We start from the raw sequence: 23,873 nt of genomic DNA, 5'->3' as shown, positions 1-23,873 counted from the left end.
AAACATATGCAGGGCCTTATAGGCAGTCAATGGCCTCAAAGAGGATCATGCAGATCAAGTTGATTTTAAGAAAATATATTAGTATAATTTGGTAGCAAACTACTTTAAATAAACTAACGACAGAATGTATTTCCTTCTAAAATCAGGAGATCCAAGAGCACTCTTTTGAGGCAAGATTGAAACCTAAAACCGATGTCCTCAGGGGCCTCCTCTCTCTGTCTATTAGCTCTGAGCGTCTTGGTGTTGTTTCCATCCTCAGGCAGGGTCTCCCAAAGGAGACAAAGATGCCCAGCCTTAAAGCCAGCCATCTCAGACATCACTAACCCTTTCTGTGGTGAGGACTTGCATATCCATGGTAGAGTCCACACCCTCCCTCTGGCGAGATGAAGGCAACAGTGATTGGCCAGACCTGGCTCACCTGCCACTAAATCATACCGACCTGAGAAAGGGGAAAGGAGTAAACAAACCCTCAACAAATGGGGCAACAGAAAACATGTAGCCACCACGGAATATGATCGCTTCCCAACTCTCAAGGAGCTCATAGACAGGAGGGGAGACAAGGCCTACAGATGTGAGAAGTTAAGTAGAAACTGTAAAACAACAGTGAACTTGATAACTCCATTGAACACTATTGATTTAGATATCTGCCAGGCACTGTTTTCAGTGAACATAAACTACATATATGTGTACATATATACGTATATATACAAATGCATCATATATCATGTGTCCATGGTTTTCCTTTACAATGATCTTACAAAAGAGATAATTTTATCTTCCTTTTAGACATGAGGAACTGAAGCTATGGGAGGTTAAGATCACACTCTTGGAAAGTAGCAGAAGCTAGATTAGAACCCAGACCTGACTGCAGAGTCTTCAGGAACTACTATGCTGATTTTACATGGGAAGTACCAAGTGAGTAGAGCAAACAAACGAATAAATAAATGCAAATGCTGTGCGTTCATGTATAGTCCTTACTTTTAATATCAAATATCATTAGGACATATAAAATTATATGGAGCAAATTTTTAGCTGATGAAATAACTTTGTATGTTGCCATTCTATATGTTTCATGGCTTTTCAATTGCTCCGGAATCCTCCTCTTCTGCTCAGGTAATGAATAGCTCCTGCTCTTCTTCATTCCACAAACTTCCTCTTGGCCCAGCCTCAGCCCCTCACCAATAGCTATAGCCCTGACTTAGAGAATGTCCTGGCTTTGAGAAGCCCTGGGTGAACCATGAAGAATACACAGACTCTGCACATTCCATCCTCAGAAAGACTGAAATTGGGTCTTGTGAGATACAAGCAGAGGTTGTAAGGTTCTGAGATGAATGAAGAGATGAAGCCAGGCATGGATATAAACAATGCATTGTGCAATCCTGCACACCATGGAGTGAAATTTAATGGCCCCCAAGTTAGTAATTATAAAAAGAGTTTAGTGTTTACATTTTATGTTTATTAAATAGCCAGATTTAATTTCTTATTCAGCCTTATCACAGCATGAATAGAAACATTTTATCATATATTAAGAAGTTATGTAAAAGAACATAGTTGCAACACAAAGACATTCATGCCCAGCAAATTCCTAAATCAATATTTCATGTCCCATGGGGCCTCCTGGGCAGAAGACAATAAATAATTTGCCTTGATTGAGTCACACTAGAAGATTCTAGGCCTGGGTTCCATTTTCTTGTTTTGCCTGTTGGATGGGTAAATATTGCCTGTGGTGTGATATTTTCCCATTTGTTATCCAACAGTTTAGCAAGATTTGGAATAGCCAGTGGAAATGTGTTATGCAGAGACCAATAACACTGACCAATATTATTAGACAGCTCTGCCTTGTAAAAACTCTAACTAAATTGTCAGGTGCTGTTAGATATAGTGCATGAAGTTGGTAATTCTTAATATATAACCAAACAGTCATTCATTCTGATGATTTGCACTATTAAGACAGAAAATATGTTTACTCTCCAATGAATTATTTATAACAAGCATTATTTATCACAAAATTAATTGAATTGGAGATAATCTTCTTTCTAAGACCCTTGGAGCAATTAGTACAATAGATTATGTTCTTAGCTTCCTTATGAAAATAGGTGCCAGAGTGATATCATAAGAAAGAGAAAAATGAGTATAATTTTTTTTTAATTCTTTCCTTCCATTTTCAAAGCAAAGGATTTGGCAAGAATGAGTTTTTCTTAAGATGTCTGTCTCTAAATGCCTGATGGCAATCATTTGTTGACTGTTTCTGTAGCTTAGCTAAGGCACCAATAACAATGCTTTACATCCTGAAGAGAGTACTGTAGATCATCAGCCTTTTGAAAGGTCCTTATTTACACTTGTTTTATAGGTAAGACTCACAGCTCTCCATAATGATTCAGCTAGACTTCCTTATACTGGATTCCACTCTATGAATTCTAATGTCCTACCTTGATTATGTTTCTTGAAAAGGACTTGAATCATGAACTGAGTGTCTCTTTAAAAAATAAAAATGAACAAACCAACTATAAGCAATGATGTTGCAGTAAGAGCTGATCAACAGCTGGATGCTTTTTCCTCATTGTGTGATCTCCTTCTCTGAAGCACGTTAGGCCTCTTGGGCACCGAACACTAGTAATAGGTCCCACTCAGCACAGCACCAGGTCCTCTCACCACTAGGCTGCAATGACAGATTGAAGAAGGCGGCCAATGGCAATGATCAGGGAAAATCTCAAGCCAGCTGTTATCCAAGGAGAGCTGCTGAACTGAGGTGAGGTTGCAATCAAGAGTTCTCTTTTTAATCCTACTCCCTTTCCCCAAGCTCGTGCACTCTTCTTCTACCGCTCATGTATAGCCCTTCACTTGGAGAAGGGACTTACATGTAGAGAGAGAACTGATATTTGGCACCAGATATCTATACTAATAATAGCCTAGGTGGTTGTCACGCCCTCATGCATTGCGCCCTAATGTCGTCACAAGATGGCTGTCACAAGATGACCACATGCACAGCGGAGGCGGGGCCCGGTGGAGGAGGCAGGTTGCGGCAGGGGAGAGCAGTTGGGGGCAAGATCAGGCTGGCAGGGGAGGGCAGTTAGGGCAAGACCAGGCCGGCAGGGGAGGGCAGTTGGGGGCAAGATCAGGCCAGCAGGGGAGGGCAGTTGGGGAAATCAGGCAGGCAGAGGCAGTTAAGGGCGATCAGGCAGGCAGGCAGAGAGGATAGGGGTGGTCAGGCAGGCAGGCAGAGGGGTTAGGGGCGATCAGGCAGGCAGGCAGAGGCAGTTAGGGGTGATCAGGCAGGCCGGCAGGTAAGCGATTAGGTCTCAGATTGCAGTCGGACATCCCCTAAGGGGTCCCTGATTGGAGAGGGTGCAGACTGGGCTGAGGGAACCCCCCCATGCCCGAATTTCGTGCACCAGGGCACTAGTCAGTATATAAAAGGATTTCAGACAGAACCAGTAGACTAGAGCTGGATACACCTATGTTCCAAAGTACTCTGCCACTTACTGGCTACAGAGTCTTACTTATGCAAGCGTCACTGTGCTCCTTTATGAAATGGAATGATAAGCTTATTTTAAGGTGTAACATACATAGAGTACCCAATACAGAGTAGGCAAAATATATTGCCCGCCTTCACCTTTTATGCCATTAACTACCATTTCTAAATGCTACTTGTTTTCACTGGGCTTGACATTACTTACAAAATGGAACAAATCAAATAATGCTTGGAAGCTACATATCATCATTTTCATCAACAATTTCTAAAGCACAAGTATAACATGCTCCATAATGAAGGTACCACACGCATAGCCAAAATAGTACAACCTGTGTTATATTTTACAGTCCTCATATCATTTAATTTGATGTTCAAAAACTAATCCTGAGATATAGTGGTCTAGTACCTGAGAGTCCTAGAATTACAGAGCTGAAAGAGGCCTTGGAGGTTATTTATACAGTCTCTTCATTTTATATTTGAGTTAACAAAAAACTGGAAAGGTCAGGTGACCAGCAAAAATTAAGACCCAGATACCCTGGTTTATAGTCCAGTGCTTTCATTACTTCCCTGTCTGCCTGATGACAGAATTTAAAACAAGGACCTATACTGGCAAATGCCTTTGAACTTGCACTGGGCCAAGAGGTGATGGTAAAGAGCTCCTTCTTCTATCTGTTCCAGAACTTCCAATTTAAACTGAAGATTCTGAACCCTTGTTCTTGCTGCAATTGTAAATCTCAAAAAAAAAAAAAAGATTTTGTAAGTGTTAGAATGACTATAGAAAACCATTAAAGGACTTTAAGCAGGACAGTGATGTGATCAGATTTGTGCATGGTGCAATACAGAGGATCTGGGAGACAGACCAAGGCCCCTGCTTAGTTTATTCCTTCCATCATTTGTATCTCTATCCCACAGTATTTACTCTACACCTGTAATCTGTTGAGCGTACAGTGATCACAAAGCTTAGATTCTAGTGAGAAAGAGATGATAAAAGACTAACCAAATGAACAAAATGTTCGAAGATTGTGATAAGGTGTAATGAAGGGTATTAACAGCAGGCTGTGTGATAGGGAATATTGGGGAAATGAGAACCTGTTTAGATTGAATGAACAAGAGAAAAAAAAAAAAAACTTAGTGCAGAACTTAGAGAAAAAGGAACAGCAATTGCAAATATTCCCGAGACTGGTGTGTTTTAGGAATTAAGAGAAAAACAGTTTGGTCTGTGCATTAAGGAGCCAGGAGAAAGAGGCCGGGAATAAGTTGAAGAGATTGTCTACAAGAATGGCCTCCTAAAGGACCTAGACAATATTGATGATGAGGAAGAATGAATTTGAGAGATGTTTCAGAATTTGTGACAGGTCGAAAATGGTAAGCTTTTAGGAGGCATCAAGAAAGACTCAGTTTCTAGTTGAGAGGTGACATTATTAATTAAAACTAGAGAATCTTGCAAAGGGGGTGTAGGGATAGTGAGGAAAGAAAATTAAGTTCAGTTTTGGACATTTGGAGTTCTTGTGCCTGCAAGGCACCCATGTAGAGGTGTGTTTAGTTAGCTAGAAACACAAGATTTGAAGCACTGGAGAGTCTGAAGACTCGGTATGTAAATTTAGGAGTCATAGATTTGGATTTAAACTCGTCAGAATGGAAGGGATCATCCAAAAAAGAAATTTAGAATAAAAAGGCAATGGGGCTTAGACTAGAACCCTGGAAAATGCTAATATTTAAGAAGAGAGAAGTCCAGAGAAGTCACACATCCATATGATGATGCGTTATTAATTACAAATCATCATTCTTATTCTGCACAATGTATTATCAGTGTGAACGATGTGAGAAGAAAGGGTGCTACGGCCCTAGTGGAAACACAATGGTAGAGAACAGGAAATTGAATGTTAAGAATGGCAAGCATGACAGTCTCACTGGAACAGATAGGCTTCAGTGGAGCATAACATAGGATATAAGGTTATAAAGATATGGGAAGAAGGAAATGATAGAGGGTGATGATTGAGAGAGAGCTGTTATAGCTGGACCAAGGAGCATGGATCTGCTTCACCAGAGAAATATCCTCTAGATGCTTGAGCAAAGGAGTAATATGCATAAAATAGCATTTGATGGTCATTATTCTGACATCTTCATGTACAAAGAATTAGAGTTTTAAGTTGGGAAGTATTCCAAAGAAGAATGTTGGAGCAAATAATATAAAAGTAAATTCAAGCGAAATATCCTATATGTATATAGTCATAGAATATTTCCACATATACATGTGTTTATCTGAAGTGGTGGACTATGATTGATTAATGCCCAGTCCTACTATTCTACTATTCCATGCCTGGGAAGTGGGGGAGTACCAAATGACTCGGGGTCCAGTCAAGCAAACTGAAAACACACCCTATCTCAAATAGAAGGCATTAAATAAAAGAAATTAATTACACTGTGATGGAGAAGCTAAAAAGTCAAACAGGAAATGGCAAGGCAACTGAGAGATTAGCCACAGCAGGAAGCTGCTGCTTTCTCTAAGGTTGGCTGGATGCAGGGAAGAACTAGTGTTAGCAGAACCCAGGTGCTGGGCAGCCTGGCAGGAGCAGAAACCATAGCAGGGACTCCCTGCAGAAGCTGGGAGCACAGAGAGAGGGGTTGTCCAGAGGAGAACTGGAACTATAAGGAGCTGTAGTCATGAAAACACAACCAGAGGAGTAACAGAGAAAGAGCGTGCCATACCCACCCCGGGTCCCTTCTCCTGCCCTCCATGCTTCCATCTAAGTTTCACACTAACAGGAAGGGAGCTGGGGAATAAATACACAACCACATATTGGCCCACTGTGATCGCTTACAGGTGCATTTCATAGGTCAAATCCACTGGAAGGCACAAGGCAAGGGAGTCCAATGAAATTTTTGGAGTTGAGTAGGAGAGTAAAGAGTAGAGAGTAGTCACCATGAATAATGCACCTTCAAGGTTTGCAATGGTGTGGAATATAGACTTCCCTTCTTGACATTTTACCCATTTAGAGTTGGTCCCATTGAGCAAGTTTGCTTGAGGCACAAAGATTTTCCAAAGTCTTTTTGTTGTAACTTGATCCCTCAAAACACATGACTTTCTCTAGATGAGAAACCCCTTTGTTACTGTTGAAGCAGATAGGCTTTTACTAGACTATTGAGAATTATTAGGGTTGCTCGAAATGTTTTACCTATTCTCCTGATGTCAGTTTTTGTTGTGCAGAGTAACCATGCTTTCATGTAAAACATCTCTTGGTATTATCATTAGAATAAGAACACGAACCTGAAAGGACTATTTTTTATATTCCACTTGGCATTTCCTTTGTTATTTTTCCTAGGTGTTGCTATCATATATATTTTTTTACATACATCATGTTATATATTAAATATACTTTAAACATTAAACTAAAGTCAGGTGCTAGATCATGTCACGGAATATGTAGTATCAGATTTATGAGCAACTTATGAATGGCATAAGTTTATGAGATAGCTGTAAAACCTGTAAATTTCTATAAATTTATTTATATAAGTTTACGAGGCTGGTAATTCGAAACTTGGCTTCCCAAATTTGTATTCTGAGGCCCAAACTGATAGTGGGTATCAGTGAAGAAAATATGTGGAAAATCAAATCTTACTTTTAGGTTTCTTTTCTTAAGATCTTTTCAATAGTTTGAGCCCTCACATAAACATACTTTCCATTTTAAAATGTGCCACTTTTCAAGATTACTCAGGAGTAGAAGTCATGCTGCCTCTTCCTAGGTTGTTGTCCAGTACAGAGGTACCCAGTGTATTTAATATCATCACACCCTCTCCCTAGCATCTCCAAGAAAACTTCTTTCATCTCTGTACAGTTAACATCAGGGTGCTTTGAGCAAAGCAATCAGTATAAAATAATGCATCAAAGGTCTAGATGCTTCTTCCATTTCCAAATGCAGGACACTTGTGATGACTATTTGTTAATGGCAAATAACACCAGATGTTAGACCTTGGTCCTTGAGTTTTGGCTAAGAAAGAATTCAGAGTCAAGACTCAAATACAAGCACAAGTTTATTTAGAAAGTCACAGAAGTAGAAGTGAGCCAGTTGGGCTGTGTGGGCTCAGGAAACAAGTTACAGAGGCAAAAGAAGGTCCTTGGGGTTTAGAAGAAAGAAAGCAAAGGTATGCACCTTGAGGGAAGAAAGGTGAAGGAAAGTACATGAGAGAGAGAGCCACTCTAAGTCCGTTGTCTTAAGGAACTTTATCTGGAGGTCTCAGGGGGAGGATCTCAATAAAATATTCATCAGCTTCCCAGGTGTGTTCTTTCCATGTCTTGGTCTCTACTGATTGGTCAGCAACAAGGCAGGGTGTCATTAATTATCCCAAGTGCTCTTGATGTCAGCCATAGGGTCACTCTGCCTGGTCTTGCTACTTTTCTGGCCTGGAGCTGAAACACAATTGAGGCCTAGATGTTATCTCCAGGGCTTAATGCTTAAGGGAGTGGTGTGCAAGGGCTTGTATGGAAATGGTATAACTCTCTAAGGGGGTATATCACATGACCAGTGACAATGCCAGGGGAGGAAAGGTCAGTGGAGGGTCTGAACTGCATGACCAGTGAATCAGGGTCTAACCCAAGATATGCTAAGGTAGGCAAGGTCTCCCTGGGGGCGAGGTCCCACCTTACAATTGTCAGTTGGTAAGCACCTGGGGCTTTCCGCCCTGGTGACCTTTTGTACCTGGGCTATTGTTCCTCCTCTGCTTGCTGACTGCCTACTATATCATATTGACCTAGAAAATGTCCTGAACATTAGAAAAGAAAGGACACACACACACACAAATCAGCTGTAGAAAGGAGGGAATTTTGAAGATACTTAAGAATGGCAGTAAAGCACCTCTGAGTTAAACTAAGCAATTCAGAACAAAAGCATGAGGTCAGAGTCAATAAAAGCAAACCCAAAATCATAATGTGTGAAGGGCTGGCTAATGAGCTTCCAGATTAAGTTTCAATCAAGAGATTAAAGAATGGCTGTGGTCAGAACCTGGCAATTAGCATGTTTAAAGCTGTGAGACAATGACTTTAGCATATCTAAGATAAGAATGTGTTAAAGGAAAACACAGTGGCAGAATGAGGAAAAAGAAGGGACCACGAACTTGGCCTGTCAGTCCCCAACACTGATGGAGAAAAAGGTGCCCTCACTAGAAGATTCCAGTCATCTCTGGTGCTTTCCTCCATGGAGGATGATTTATATTTCAAGCACTCTTAGCTGAAGAGCCCTTCATTAAGAAAACCTAATTCCCATTTGTTTGTGCTTAATATTCACCAGGCAATCTTGACTGAAGGTTATATTTCCATCTGTCTCCTCAGGTTGAAAATGTGAGATCCAAATACCACTTTTTGAATGTCCAGTCTGAGTGCCACCTTGAAGCCCAGCGTGTCCATTAAGGGTGCCGGATGGCTGTGTCCCAACCTGGGCTCTGTCCCTTACTACCTGTGGAATCTTGGGCAAGTTACTCAACTTTTCTGTGTTTTCGTTTCCTTGTCTTAAAAGGAATTAATAGTAGAATATGTGAACCTTTTAGTATAGTGATGATAACTGACATGAGATAAAAGACTTTAGAGCAGTGCTTTATTAATATATATATATATATATATATATATATTTATTTATTTATTTATTTATATTATTGATTTCAGAGAGAAAGGGAAAGGGAGAGAGAGACAGAAACATCAATGATGAGAGAGAATCATTGATTGATCAGCTGCCTCCTACATGCCCCATACTGGGGATGGAGCCCCAAACCCGGGCATGTGCCCTGACCGGGAGTTGAACCATGACTATGCTCAACCATTGAGCCATCCTGGCCAGGCAGAGCAGTGCATTTTATTGGATACTTCAATTTTTGTGAATTCAGTTGATTTGAGTCAGTTCCCCAAGACTTCATTATTTGGAAGCACTGAAAGGCTTTCTATCTAGACACATAGGCTAAGATCCAGCCTCTTTGACTACCTAAATGATAGAAGCCTTGGAAATCACGTCTGGGCAAACTACCTTTCTGTTGACGGTGAGGGAAGAAAGGTACAGCATAGGGTGGGAGTTGTTTACCTAAGGTGCATTCTTATGACTTAATGAGGGCAAGTTTGGGGACAATAAGGGAATTGAATCTGGCTGTCGGGCAGCTTCTCAGCCTCTTTGCTTGCCTTTCCCCTGACCTTCACCCTGCTAGAAAAAATCCAGACTACTCAAATGAGATAGAGCTGAAAGTCCTTGGAAATAGTACACTGTGCACAGGTAAGGCTTTATTGCTCAAATCACTTTGCCTAAAGGCTCAGGTTCTAAGGCCAAAGTCCAGCATTTGAGGAAGTCCATTTATACAGGTGTGTCTGTCCTCTGCCCTTTGCTGAGAGGCAGATAGGAGTCTGTAAGGGTTGCCAGTTCAAGATGGAACCAGGACAGCTCAACACTAGTGCAAAATGTCGAAGTCTGGTTCAGAAAGTAAAAGTGATACTGGCTAAGAACAAGGATTTGCTATCTAATCAATACAGCAGGAGGCACCCAATTTGAGCAGGAATAAGAAGCAGAGGCTGAAAGGAAAGTCACCTGGCATAGAACGATGACAAGATACTCTTAGCAATATTGTACTTTGATTCCAAATAATGGAACAGCTTTTAAACGGTAATGGTGCTGCATCCACGAATGCACCTCCCCATCCATAAGGCTTACAAACAAATTCCTGTGAACTGAAGCTATCAGCCCACTCTCTCCAAATTTCCCACTAGAAGTTGCAAAACTACCAATATACAATTTATAATGTATTTGGGATGCTGTAAGCTCATCTTCTTTCACAACACTCTATTTACCCCATCTGAACCCTGACTTTTGGGCAACATCATCACTTTTCTTTCAAAGGTCTCCAACCCAATCACTCTTTGTCCAGACTCAGCTCTCCGTTGCTTTTCCCAGACACTGATCTGGCCACTGTGCAACTACCTCTGCCTTTTGAACAGGAGCCATCTGCTTCTTCCGCCCTCTCTACATTCCTGCAGCTGTTGTATACTCACCTTAGACACTGTCCCAGTCAGGGGCCTGGCAGGAGACAGAGGGTGCACACAGAGGGTTAATTGAAAATATTTTAATGTGGGGATGATTTGCAGATGTGGGCAGGGTAATGGGAGCCAACAAAGGTTAGTGTTGAGAAATTAGCAAGCAAGAAGCCTACTGGCCTGAGGCCTGAAGAAGAGGTGGGAGGGAGTTGTCCCACAGGATCTATCACTACAGGTAAGTAGCAGAGCTTCTGTCCAATGTGCCTGGTAGCCAGGAGACCAGTTAGCCCAACTTCTCTTTTCTACTATTGTTCATTCTTCTGCCAGAGTCTTTATTGGTCAAATACAATGAAGTCTGAGTGATGCAGTCCATGAAGGTTGGCCTCTCCTGGGGCAAGGAGTAGGGCTGACAAAGGATCTAGGAAGGTAAACAGAGAATAATCAACACAAACATACTCCGCTACTATTCTTTTTAAATAACACACATTGGTTGTCTTAACTTGATTATAAAAGTAACATATTTTCAGGCAGAAATTTTTTAAAATACAGGAATGAATATATAAGAAAATAAGAGTACCCTATAATTCTGTTACCCCAAGCTAACTTCTATCAGTATAGTTGTGGATTCCACATTTTATACTTAACAAGGTATCATGAACATTTCCCTATGTCACTAAACATTATTTGAAAACGTTAATTTTTTTAGTGGCTGCATAGATTTTCATCTTTTGGATTCATCACGATTTGTGTACTCATTTTATTAATGTTCACATTTAAAATATTTCTAAAATTTTTTTTACTATCATGCATAATACTGAAATGACAACTCTCATATGTCAATCTGATTATTTTCATAGAAGAAAGTCTTAGGAGTGGAATTACTGGGTAAAAATTCATAAACATTTCAGGGTTCTTTATGCATATTGCCAAATTATGGTCTGCCAACAGTAAATAGGAATGCCCATCTCCCCAAGCCTTTGGCTCTTGAGGCAAGCAAGTCTAACATTTAACTTTGCTTGCTATAGTCATGTAGAATGATGGTGATAAACTCTACAATAGTAGAGATATAAATAATGTGGCAGCAGGCCAGAGAAAGAAATAGGAAGAAATGTTGATTATGGAGGAGGGAGTAGAGAGGAGGCAAGCGTACATATAATTTCATTTTCTATTCCCAAGGACCTGGCACATTGTCTAGCACAAAGAAAGTGCTCTTTGAGATTTTTGAACAAAGGAATCCAGTTTCTCAATAGCATACTGACTGGTGGGGTGCCTTAAGTTGAGAGACAGACAAAAATCCACTCTGGCCTTATCCTGTAAACAAAGCCAGTCCTCCGTAGAGCAGGAGGCACTGAGCACACATCAGTCAATCCTGGGCAGCAGTGCTGGTTGTAGCTACTCACCCACGGCCACTCTTGAAGCGCTGCACCCTGCTTTTATTTCCCTTGCTCCTCAATCTCTCGTTCTTCAGCACTTGGTGTCTGCATTGGGACCTTCACCATGTTTGGAGTGCTATTTATGGAGCAAATTCTTAAGAGAAGTTGAATGAAGGTTAGATTGAGCAAATAATAGGCAAAGACAGATGAAGTAATGGGAGGAAAGTCTGAATATCAAAGGGGAGGATTTTTAAGGAAGTTCCTACCTGATTGTGTGTGTGTGTGTGTGTGTGTGTGTGTGTGTGTGTGTGTGTGTGTGTGAAGTTGGAGGTAAGGTTGTCTATTCAGAATGGATGACTAACAATAGGATTCAGTTACTTCACCATCAACATTCACTGGCCACACATACCTTTCCTGAAACTTTTCATTGTTAGGAGCCTTCAACCTAACTGGGCCTCAGACACCTATTTACTCATCCCTGAACTAGACCTTCACATCATTTTCAACTGCGCCCTTTCTGAGATTCTTCTCTAAACATGATTCATACACTCTTCCCCCCTCTTACTCCTTCTTTCCATTCAATTGCCTTTTGCTGTCTCCTTGACCCTCCATCTCTCAACCTCTCTTCTTTTCTTTGTATTAATACATTTTTTTTCTGCCAGCTTGTCATCTATATTTAGCTTTTTTTTATATTTCCACTCTTATATCTATGTGAATATAAGGAAAAATCAGCATCTTTTTTCTTCCCCACATCTCCTTTGTACAGAAAATACACAAATTAAGAATGAATGTCTGGGTCGCAGCTGTTTGGGGAGGTTCATACTATTTGAAACAATTCTGGTCCTGGAACACTGGTTAAATTCTGAGGCAATTCCCAGAGTTTGAATCCGTTCCGAAGTGGGCTCAGCTTGGGCCTTGAGCAGGTGGATTCAAATCCTGGCTCTGATTAAGAGCATGTGCCCCATTCCCAGCCTTAGAATTCCTGAAGGTTGACTTCTGTCTGTCTAATTTTTATTCATTACTCTTCCCCATTGGAAGATCCAAGTCACCTTACAGCCACCGAAAAGCATGGTATTATTTCAGTGCGACTCAGTACTAAGTCAACTCAGGGGAGCATGATTTATTTTGCACTCTGAGGCACTACAGGGTAGAAATCACAGTTGGTGCTAATGTGAAAAAAAAGAGAACTTGGTAAATTATTAACATTCACTTGCAAAACATGTTCAACTTTAACCCTTGTTACCATTATCATATATTTTATTTTATAAGGTAAAAAATGTTAGCTCCTATGTTGATGGTAATTAGGAAAATTCTTAAAATAAAAGGAGCATGATCTTTCATAACATATATGGAAGGGGGATATTATGCATGAATATATGAACCTTGTTTCTTGGTATGACTATGTACAAGTTACTACATGTCTCTGATTTCCTGTTTACTTATCTGTGAAATGGGAATAAATATGCTTACTGCATATCATTCTTGTTAGAATTTAATAAGTGTTCTAAAGTACCTGGGATAGTATTTAGTGGTGCTTCTGGTGCTGTCTGCTGTTGGCTCATCCACCACTCCCTCTGAAATCTGGGAGCTACATTACCCAGCACCCCCTCCCCAGTGTGGTTCTGGGTTAGAGTTTGTCAGTGAAAATTAGACATGGCAGTTTCTCCTATGTGGCTTTTTGTAGACCTCTTTGAGATCCCGCATTGCAGTCAATGGTTCCACTTTGCCTAGATGCTCATGGCTTCTAGACTCTTGTGGGAGTTCAGGGAAGTGGTTTGTGACTATCTCGAGTCCTTCAGTTGCAGGCGCCCATCTCTTCCTTCCCCAGCTTGAGATATCCCTGTTTTATTGACCAAGCCTAGCCTGGTACAGTTCCAAACTGTCCCTATGAAAGTTATCTCTAAAACCATGCAATTTATATTTGAAAATAATCTCACTGAAACATTCATTCATTGCTTTTTTTAAAGTTATTTTTGTTCTATATATACAGTGTTCCAAACTTCTTCACTAATTGTTATGTCAGGTTTTACACCCTGTCAAAATGAGTTTTATATTTGTTTATTCATTTCTGAAAAGCCTCAAACATCTAATCACTATTTCTAAAACTGGACTTTATTGGTATTTTATGAGTCTCGTCAATTAATCTGACAAACTGAAATTTATGGCTATTACCATTACTAGTCTGTGTTATTATCCCAGTCTGTTCCTCCCTTTATGATTTACTGAGGCTGAATCTCCTGTTAAGAGGTTTACAATTAGTTTTTCATCTATTTCTCCACAAATTACTCTGTTGCATGCATATGCTAAAGCTATAATTCATGAGTGAGAGTTAATGATGTGGTCACTCAATGTATTTTCTAATTCTGTGGGTAATTTTTTTGATTGATTTTATTTAACAGTGTGAATATGTTTATTTTTAGAAAAGTTTGATCTTGTTCAGTCTCCCTCCTGGATAATCTGGAACACTGGGGTCTTAAACCATGGGTCAGGGAGGGGTTTGGAGTGGAGGTAAGCATGGGATAGAGGGGAGCTGAAAGTTGATTTCTAGGTTGAGATGGGAAGCAAGTCAGAAGACTAAGATTTCAGAGATGGGTGGAGAGCAAGATGATAATAGCTGATGTTTATTGAGCTCATACATCTCAACCCCTGTTCCAACCTTTACCTATATTCTTTGTTAATCCTCCATCCAAAAACATAGAATGTACCCATTTTTATTAAGCACCTGTATCAGTCACTGTCCCAGCAGGATACAGGAAGCATTCAAAAATATGATCACAAAGACAATTTAGTGAAGAGACCATTTACCTGTGTGGGCAGTTTATGGGAACCACTAGGGATGGCGAGGTACTAGGGACTAACAGAAGGGTGAGCTCCCTTCCCTAGGACTGAAGGAGAAAGGAGAGGAACAGTGTTACTGGAGCCCAGTTATCGCCAGCACCATAGAGGAAGAGCCACCGCCAACGTGGTGAGCTTAAAATTATTGAAATCGAGGAAGTAGCTGGGGTCTCTGCCTCTCAAACACTACATCCTATTTCTGACGGGATGCAAGGAAGAAAAGTTCGTTTTGCACAGGAAACCCCTGGGAGATCTAGGTTTAGACGCGCCTGGGTGTGGGGCAGCACAGTGGGGAGCACGCTGCAGAGGCCGATGGCACTATTTAATCATGCTGATGCCTCCCTGTGTTGCTTGTGCTCCTGACTGGCCTGTTAATACCCTGCCAGGTGGGTGTGGAGGAGGGAAAGGAGCGGTTTCCTACAATCGTTCCTGTTGGAGTTAGCCAGATCATGCAGAAGAGGAGATTGATAAGAAATGATCAAACAGTCTAATAATTGCTAATGATTAAAGGTTACAAAGTTAAAAGGGGACAAAGTTTAGGGTCCTGCTGTATCTCTGGAGACTATGGCTCTCAGAGTTTCAGTTTTGTGTTTAGGTTTTCATGTCCATCTGAGCAAATGAAAAGTTTCAGATAACATTAAACATGGCTTGGGAGAAGGGAATCTGGATATGTATCTTCCATAGTTTGCCATTTTTAAACAGGTAGCTGTAGCGCCATGTGTTTTTATTGTTTATTTCTCAGTTTTCTAGTGTCTAGTTTATTATAATGCATGTGTCTTATTCACTTGTATGATGCCAATTTTAAAAATCTACACTGAAGGATGGATCCCTATGTTTTAATATAGTGCTTCTTATATCGCATACTCTTCTTGATATTTTCTCTTCCTTTTAGAGTCAAAATGTAGCATAAACATTTTAAGATCACTTAATTCCAATACATATATTCTTTATTTGAAATTGGAATTGATTTCCATTTTATGCTATTAAAATAAATGTACTATTCCCAGAAATTTAAGGGCCTTATGGCTGCTTGATTTCTCTTCTGCATCATCTTTAGTTCATCAACCAAACCATGGTTTCATAATCATTTTATGCCATAATCCATTTTTCCCCCCACATTGTTGTGAATATGAAATCAGATGCCAGAGTGACACTTCTGTCTCTATCCTTAAACTCCCCAGTGTCTGGGGGGAAAGTAAAATTCTAATAGAAATCCATTTTTATAAAAAATCTCCTTGATAGTTCTCTTAAATCTCTTCAATTTGAGCTTCTGGAGCCATTTAACTCTTACACGTAGAATCATTATACAGTTAAAAACAAACATATACAAAATACCACAATACAGTGCAAACAATAACTACAATAATGGTACAAATACCATCAATAATACTTAGTGAAGGTTGTGACAGAGATCTATAAATTTTCTGGTTTTCAACTGTCCGCTGCCCAAAATAAAAAATAAAAAAAAACATTTCCCCGCATCCATCCTAGACCCTTTGGTGACCTTGGGAGAGGCAGCCACTCAGCAGAGAGCAGCAGGATGTAAAGGCCCTGAGTCCCCAGCACAGTGGGATGCTCTATAACCCCTGGGCGGGCAGCTGTGGACTTCTTGAACACTGGAGAGAAATAAACTTCATCTTTTAAAGTCACTGCTAGTTGAGAGTATTTATGTTATTTGCAGCTGAATCCAATCAATCTTATTGTAAGTGGTCCCTCTGTGGTAGGCACTTTGCTGATGCTTTACCTCTTTTAATTTTGATGGCATCCCTATATATAAGGATGAGTATTTCCCCCGTGTAACAGGTGAGGAAATCAAAGCTTAGGAGGGTTGAGTGATTTGCCCATGAGGGGTGAAACCAGCTCTGTCTGATTCTAGAGTCTGTGCTGTACACCACTCTGTCTTTACAGGGTTAGAAGGGACCTGGGAATTGGTGCCTCGTTGTTATAGATACGGAAATCAAGGCTTAGAGATTGACTGTCATCTGCCAAAGGTCTCTCATCAAGTGAGTAGCAGGGCTGGGACAGAGGTCTAGGCCTCCTGACTTGAGAGCTCTCCTCTTCACCACACTGCCTCTGAACTGCAGGGACCCGCTTTAGGGACAAGGACCTTCACCAGGCAGGGAGAACGTGAGCCTTGGTAACTTAAACACACAGTGATCACCACTCTCCTGGTCTGCTCGGGCTTCCCACCTGCTGCGCCATCTGCCTTATTTTCTTTTGACCAATTCTTACCCCTGGTAACAACTGCACTAAGCCACTGCTTTCCTCCTCCTCCATATGCATGGAGCCACCCTAGTGGTCCCCCATTTCTTTGGTCCTTCCAGGCCTTGTTGCCCCAAGGCTGGATCCTCTATTCTCTGACTTTCGTTGGGCATCCACCCTACTTGCTGTGCCCCGTGCTGAACCCCACTGTGCTCTCATCTTCTCAGTGGCTCCCAGCCTGCTACTTAGTGCCACCCTGTCCTGCTGCTGACCCAGGTAGAATGAGGGCTCGGGGAAGATGAAGAAGAGAACTGACAGTACCAGCTATGAAAGTGTCACTGTTCTTACATAATTTTGATGAGATAATGCTGGGATGATTTTATCTATTCCCCAAGTTGGGACCCTTTTGAGAGAACAGTAGAAAACTAGGATATATGGTCACTTGTGGCAATGAGGATGATGAGGATGATGATGGATGATAATGATGATGATACATAACATTGGTTATGCATTTACCATATGCCAGGCACTGTTCTCAGTGCTGTATATGCATTATCCCATGTGATCCTCACAACAGTCTCATCAAGAAGGTATTTTTAATTAGTCCCGGGTGGCAGGTAAGGAATCTTAGGCACCCCAATCCCTTGCCTAAGATCACCCAGCTAGCTACTGGGAGAGTCTGAGTTTGAGCTCAGGCAGCCTGGACCAAGTCTGCTCTCAGCCACACTGCACATTGCCCTCCCAGGAGCTCTCACCCTCACAGCACCTCTAGGAAACACACTCTACTGTTTACAACTTTCTTTACTCTATTTTGAAAAAAAAAATTGTAAAGACAACATAAAATTTATTAAAGAAGAACATAGTAAACACTTGTATACCCTAACCCAGAATCACCAGTTGTTAAAATTTGCCACATTTGCTTTATCTCTCGCTTTCCATATGCATGTGTGTTTCATTTTTTCAGAAACAATTGAAACTTGCAGACATCACTTCACTTTACCCATAAATACTTCAGCATGTATCTCCTAAGAACAAGGATCATCTTCTAAACAGCCAAATTATCATTATCATATCCAAGAAATTGGATATTGATGCAAGAATGTTACTTAATAAGCTGACCATATTTAATTTATTTCATTTCAACCATCCTAATAATATCCTTTATAGCAGCATTTTAAAAATATTGGATCTAATCAAAGATTATGCTCTGCATTTAGTTGTCATTTGTAAATTCCCCTTTATGCATTCTGTTTTTGTTTCTAAAGTATAGAACAAATATACACACACACACACACACACACACACACACACACACACACTCACTAGTAGCCCTGCACATGGATCTGTGCACCAGTAGCTCTCTGCAGGGCCTGGCCACTTCGCACCTGTGCCCAGAGGCTCTCCACAGCCCAGAGGTCCATCTGCGGCCCGGCGCAGAATGGTTGCCTCATCGCCATGGCGATGGAGCAAGCATTCCGCCAGGCTGCTCATGCTGCCTGCTCTCAGCAGCCGCCCCCCTGGGACTGGGGGACTCCAGTGGGGCTGAGAGGACTGGGCGCCGCCATCTTGTGGCTATGGGCGCCGCCATCTTTGTGATGGAGTGATGGTTAATTTGCATATTACCCTCTTATTAGATAGGATATATAAGGCTAATATGCTAAGTGTCCGTCGAGTAATGATGTCAAAGAGCAATGCCTGGCTTCCTCTCCCTAGTGACTAGCCTCCTTGCAGTTTCTTCAGCCCAAGAACATGGGTGGAAACATTATACACTTTAACCAAATGTCTGTGAAGCGTTTTCCAGTGCCTCATCTCATTGATTCTCACAGAAGTCCTGGAGTAGGTAGATAGGAGACTCGTGGAATCCTATTTTCTTTTCATTAGCTGGAAAAGGAGATTTAGAAACTTGACCCGACTGAAAAGAAGTAAGAAATGTTGGACCTGGAAAATGACTTCAGGTTTTCTCACTGCGCAGAATATAGTCAAACACTGCTGCAGTTAAATATTTTACCCTTTGTTCTCCCTGTGTGATCTACAATAATAATCTGCATTGTGTTGATATTTACTGCTGTGTTGCTGACAATTACCTGAAAGAGAAGTTGGGGTGCTTCACTGGGCTGGAAAAAGTTCAGCTAAATCAGAAAGCAGGTCTAATTAAGCAAGTTTATTCTATATCTATAAAAGGCTAAGTTGACTCACGCATGCACGATACATATAAAGCTCTTGCTGGCACCAATCGCACGTGTGTGTTTCCATCTGTCATTGTTGATCATGCATTTGGTTGACACTTCTATTATAGAGAAAGGGTGAATAGTGATATTAAAATATTTCTTCTAATTAATTTCCTTTCCATGTGCACGAATTCATGCACCGGGCCACTAGTAAATAAATAAAAGGCTTTGAGCGTGCAGCAGCAGACACTGTTGATGCCCTGCTTCATATCCCCAAGTGTCACCTGGATCTGCAATGTCACCTGCAGCTGTGGGCATTTTCTACACAAAGATGGCTTCCAGCCTCAGTGCCCACGGTCTCAGGCGCTATGCCACGCAGCTTTTTCCAGAACCAGGGGAGCTTACTCAGCCTGTGAGTGGGGCAGCCTGGAAGAGCTGAGTGTTTTATCATCTTCAGGGACAACTTTCAATCAATGAAGTTCACCATGTGATCCAGCAATTCCCCTTCTGGGTATATAGCCCAAAAAAATGGAAATAACCTGTCAGAGAGATATATGCACGCCCATGTTTATTGCAGTGGTATTCACTATAGGGATTAAAGACAGGGCAACATGGTAAGTGCCTGTCAGTGGATAAATGGATAAAGAAAATGTGATTATATATACATATACATATAAACATATGTATATGTATATATACAAACGTACATACATATACACATACATGCATATATGTGTATGTATAATGGAATTCTATTTGGCCATGAGAACAAAGGAAATCCTGCAATTCATGACATGACTGGATTTTGAGGACATTATGCTAAATGAGATAAATCATAGAGCGATAAATACTGTATGATATCATTTCAATGTGGAATCTATAAAAGCCAAATCCATAAAAACAGAGTACAATGGTGGTTACCAGGGACTGGAAGGTGGGGGAATAGACGAGATATTGTTTAATGGTATACCTAGTAGACAAAAATGTGATGGGGACCTAATGCACAGCCTACTGAATATAGACAACAATATTGTATTGTATCATTAAACTTGCTAAGAGACTGGATCTTAATTCCCACAACAACAAAAATGATAATTATGTGATAGAGGTGCTATCGCTACAATGACAATCATATTATAGTATGTAAATTATCAAGTCAACTTTACATTTACACAGTGTTCCATGTCAAATGTATTTCAAAAAAATTAATTTAAAAAATAATTTCACAAGTTGGTGCATGAATAGCCAGCCCACCTTCCCTTGACAGAACAACTCTGAGGCCTGTTCTTCATTCTACCTTAGGGAAGTTGAGTTCTCCCAGCAGTACCATGACGATAGCACATTTGGTGGAGGGGGGCTTCCACTCACTTGTGATTCTTTATTCTTTTTTAAATATATTTTTATTGATTTCAGAGAGGAAGGGAGAGGGAGAGAGAGAGAGAGAAACATCAATGATGAGAGAGAACTATTGATCAGCTGCCTCCTGCACACCCGCACTGGGGATCCAGTCCACAACCTGTACATGTGCCCTGACCGGGAATCTGTGACCTCCTGGTTCATAGGTCTACACTCAACCACTGAGCCATGCCAGCCGGGCTCACTTGTGATTCTTGAGATTACCTCCCAAATGTATGACCTGTACCTGAGTCCTGGTTTAAGGGCCTGCTCTGTGGGGGCCTCAAACTACATTGTCCAGCATTACGCAGCTACCTGGTGACAAAGGCAGGATGAGAGCCCAGGCAGCCCAGTTGAGGCTCTTCACCCTTAAACCAAACATCATTTTACACACAAACTTCCCCAGACGGGTCAAGCCACTTACCTCAGGTCTCACCGTCAGGAAGTTAGGGTTGAAATGGAAATGCAAACTCCTACTTGACTCATTGCAAAACTCTCAACAATAATATCATGTATGCTCAATGGAATCTCAGAAACGTAGAACCTGACCATAAGGAGAGACTAGATCACTTCTCCGCTTCAAACACTGAATTATAATTTTTAATTTTTTATTAAAGTAGAAATTTTATTTATTGTAATTTATAAATCAACAACTGTTCATCAAAGTGTGATTGAGCTCCAAGAGGTGTGTTGGGTAGAGAAGTAGTCTAATTCCTATCCTCAAGGAAATTAAAATGCAGTGATTACATTTTATTATTGTATTGATTCAATAATATTCACAAAAATTCTCTCTCTCTCTCTCTCTCTCTCTCTCTCTCTCTCTCTCTCTCTCTCTCTCTCCCCCCCCCAGTATATATATATCACACTAAACCTCTATCAATACAGAGGATTTGTCATTCTCTCCCCCTCCCCCCCAGGATTTCTCATAAATGTTCTTGTTATGGTATGTCTCACACTTTATTGTTGTGGCCTATTTATGGATCTGTGTCTCCCACTAGACTCTGAGATTCTCAAGGGCAGAGAGCCTGTTTTATCCTTAGCACCCAGTACTGGATAGCTAATAATTTATCAATTTATTCCATATGGCCAGGGACGGGGCTAAGTGTAATAAATGAATTGCCTCATTTAATCTGCAAAAGAATTCCAAGGCAGCTTCTATTCTATGTTCATTTTACATATTCTTTAATAAAGTCTGGGGCGGGAGCTAAAAACTCCCCTAAAGACACACAACTAGTAAATAAAAGAGACCGAACTCAATCCTAAAATTCAGCATAGCCCCTTGTTCCTTTCTACACAATGTAGTCCTTCATCTTTGCTCTACTAAACCCAAAGATCACTGAAAATGGTTCTGATCCCTTTAAAACTATGCAGAATATCGTGGCTGCCAAGCCTCTCAATATGAGCGGCACCCCCAGCGGATGAGACAGCTGCCTTGTCTCAATTAACCTTTACTGAGATCGAGTTGGGTTGACATTAGCTCCCTGAGCACCTCTTCAATCACTCATTCATTCATTCATGCATTCATAGGTTTTCATTTCAAATCGCCCCTTTGTGAACCAAGTTAGGAAATTCTCATTTTCACACATCACCTATTTTGATGGATTCTGCTCAGTTATTTTCTATTTTCATGATTGACCAGCAGCCGTTTATACATTTTTTCAACCATCATCTCCTTTGCAGCAATGGGCCTTCGACCTGTGATTGCTTTCAAGGAGGTATATTACCAGTAGCCATTTGGGTTTTGTTTGGTTTTTTTTTGCACGTGTGTGTGTGTGTGTGTGTGTGTGTGTGTGTGTGTTTTGTTTGTTTGTTGTTTTTTACTGTGGTTCTCTGGTAGCTTCAGTTTTCAAATGAAATTGAACAAGATGAATCTCTGTCACTTCTGAATCTGTGAAATCTTGAGCTATATATGTATAAATATAGATATAAATATAGATATAGGACTTAGATATATACCAGGATTTAGGCATATGTATACATGTATGTATCTATATCTACAGCTATAGACATAGATATAGAGATATATTTTAGATAAATAGTCTGTATGCTTTGGAAACCAAGGTGCCAAACTTTCAGCACCTGCATTAGCACTGATGAGGAAAGTTGTACCCATTGACTTGAGGTACAACTTGCATACATTTCCTGTGGGGTGGCCAAGATGGTCTTTGTAAATAAAGTTTTATTGGAATACAACCACACCCATTCAATTATGTATCGTCTATGACTGCTTTTGTGATACAATGGTAGAGCTGAGAAGTTGCAACAAGAGACTGCATGGTTTGCAAAACCTAAAATAATGTAGTATCTGGTTCTTTACAGAAAAAAGTTTGAAATAGAGAAAGGGGCATGATCTTATGATCTCTACTTGAACCCTGACTATGGCACTTAATAACTGGGAGCACTTGGGTAAATTACAATCTTCCTGAACTCTGATTTTCTGATCTACAAAATTATGTTAATAGTGAATAAGGGTATATAAGGAAAATACTTTGTGATCTGTAAACTTTTATCTAAATTTTAGTTGTTTGTGGGGAGAGTTGAATTGGCAACTATATCAGTTAGCAATTGCTGCATAATAAGCTACTCCTAGAACTCAGTGGCTAACTATAATAATTTATTACTTTTCACAAGTCTTTAGATCAGCTGGGGGTTGGCTAATCTCAACTGGGCTCAATTGAGTAGAATTTCTGGTCTCTGCTGGGTTCAGTCACACACACTGTGGCTGAATGGAGAGTGGTTTTGCTGTGCTTGTCTCTTATCGTCTTCCTGAGACCACTGGACTAGCCGAGGCAGTGTCATCTCATGGTGATGGCAGAGGCGCAAGAGAGCAAGCCCAATCAGGAAAGCACTTTTGAAGACTCTCCATCATGCATCATTACTGTTAATATCCCATTGAGAAAGTTCACATGGTCAAAGTCAGAAGCAGGGAATTATGCCCAGGCACAGCAGGAGGCCACGGCAAAGTCACATAGCAAAGGGTGTAGCCACGGGGAGTAGTGAAGACTTGAGGTCTCTAAGGCAATGCACTAAAATTATTGTTTGAAAAAATGAGCATTCTCCAACTGTGGTGGCCGAAGTGAAAATGAGTGCAACTTCTGTGGACTGCAATTTGGCAGCACATAAGAAAAATGTTATGTGTATGGCTTTTGATTGAGCTATCACATTTCTAAGAATTTATCCTAGGTGAATCATGGATGTATACAAAGGTTTAGAATAAAAATGCTTACTGTATCATTGCTGATATGGGTAAAAAACTAGAAACAAATGTTTAAAAATGGAGGCATAGTAACTAATTATGGCCATCCACTTGATGGAATAATATGGAGCTATTAAAAATGAGGATAAAGAAGAAAAATGCTGACAAAAAATATGCATCATATATTGCTAAGTTGAAAAGGTGATAAAATAATTTCTGTAACATATTC

General features: G+C 40.6%; 1 long non-coding RNA gene across 1 annotated transcript in view; it reads left to right on the top strand.

Moving 5' to 3' along the window:
• The window catches only part of LOC307106450, an 87,336-nt gene that overhangs the window by 814 nt on the left and 62,649 nt on the right, over positions 1-23,873 (top strand). The window contains exon 2 of the long non-coding RNA XR_013814129.1: positions 787-915. This is a non-coding gene — a long non-coding RNA (uncharacterized lncRNA). The remainder of the gene's footprint in view (positions 1-786; positions 916-23,873) is intronic.

Source organism: Cnephaeus nilssonii (assembly GCF_951640355.1).
Source record: "Cnephaeus nilssonii genome assembly, chromosome: 10".
Classification (NCBI taxonomy): Eukaryota; Metazoa; Chordata; class Mammalia; order Chiroptera; family Vespertilionidae; genus Cnephaeus; species Cnephaeus nilssonii.
The sequence above is the reverse complement of the archived record's forward strand: the minus strand, read 5'-3'. Positions and strand labels throughout refer to the sequence as shown.